The sequence below is a fragment of the Propithecus coquereli genome, unplaced genomic scaffold (assembly GCF_000956105.1).
Source record: "Propithecus coquereli isolate 6110/MARCELLA unplaced genomic scaffold, Pcoq_1.0 Scaffold478, whole genome shotgun sequence".
Lineage (NCBI taxonomy): Eukaryota > Metazoa > Chordata > Mammalia > Primates > Indriidae > Propithecus > Propithecus coquereli.
In genome coordinates, this window is record NW_012150596.1 from 732439 (window position 1) to 733966 (window position 1528).

At 32.4% G+C, this 1528-nt stretch overlaps 1 protein-coding gene across 1 annotated transcript in view; it reads left to right on the forward strand.

Annotated features, from left to right (window-relative positions):
- The window catches only part of ADGRG4 (adhesion G protein-coupled receptor G4), a 106261-nt gene that overhangs the window by 66244 nt on the left and 38489 nt on the right, over positions 1 to 1528 (forward strand). The gene's annotated exons all lie outside the window — the stretch shown is intronic.

Here is a 1528-nt window from a genome sequence, read left to right on the forward strand (position 1 = left end):
TATTTCTAGTTTTCCAGATCATTTCTTTATATTTTTTTAGTAGAGACGGGGTCTCACTCTTGCTCAGGCTGGTTTCAAACCCCTGAGCTCAAACAATCCACCCGCCTCAGCCTCCCAGAGTGCTAGGATTACAGGCGTGAGCCACCGCGCCCGGCCAAGCTTCTTTCATGTAGCATAATGGTTTTTTTTTTTTTTTTGCGATTCATCTTCTTGTTTCCATAGCTTGTTCCTTTTTATTGCTGAATAATATTCCATTGAATGAATATACAGCAGATTGTGTGTTCTCGTGTTGATGAACATTTGGATTGTTTCCAGTTTTTAGTTATTATGAGTAATGCTGCTATGAACATTAGTGTAAAAATCTTTGTGTGGACATATGCTTTTGTATATCTTGGATAAATACCTAGAAATGGAATTGTTGGCTCATAGGGCATATGTTTAAATGTATAAGAAACTGTCATACTGTTTTCTAGAGTGGGTAATGATGTGGAGTAATTTTTCATTTTCATATTGGCCATTTGTATATCTTCTTTGGTGAAGTATCTGTTAAAATCTTTTGCCCATGTTTAATTAAGTTGTCTTTTTATTATTGACTTGTAAATGTTCTTTACATATTCTGGATACAAGTCATTTATCAGATATATGCTTTGAAAATGATTTCTGTGTGGCTTGCCCATTCATTTTCTCAATGGTGTCTTTCGATGAACAGATACTTTTAATTTTCATGAGGTCTAATTTATAATTTTATTTTCTTTTATGAATAACCATCTATGACTTGTCTAGAATACCTTTGTCTACCATCAAGTCATTAAGATATTCTCCTATGCTTTCCTTTAAAACTTTATGGTTTTAGCCTTTAAGTTTGGGACTATCATCCTAATTAATTGAATTACTATTTGTGGATAGTATGAGGTCGGAGTTGAGAATCATTTAGTTTCATATGGATATCCAGTTTTCCAGCACCATTTATTGATAAGACTTTCCCTTCTTCATTGGCTTGCTTTGGTACCTTTGACAAAACATCAAATAGTTGTGTAGGTGTAGGTCTATTTCTGGGCTTTCTATTCTTTTCCGTTTATTTTTTTGTAGACTCTTACATCATTACCACACTGCCTTGGTTCCTGAAGCGTTGAAGTCATATAGTGTGAATCCTTCAACATTGTTTTTCAAGATGCCTTTTGCTATTCTAAGACTTTTGCATGTCTGTATACATTTTGGAATCTGCTTATCAATTTGTACAAAAAACTTGTTGAGATTATGATTGGGATTGAGTTGAAGCTATTGATCAATTTTCGGAGAATTTACTTCTTAGCAATATTGAGTCTTCTAATTTAGTAACATTTATTTAGGTTTATTTAAATTTCTTTCAGCAGTGTTTTGTTGTTTAAGTGGAGAGGTATTATATGTCTTTTGATAAATTTATTCCTAAATATTTTATGTTTTTCGATGCTGTTGCAAATGGAATAGTTTAATTCGATTTTCCAATTATTTGCTGCTAGTATGTAAAGAATACAATTGATTATATAAA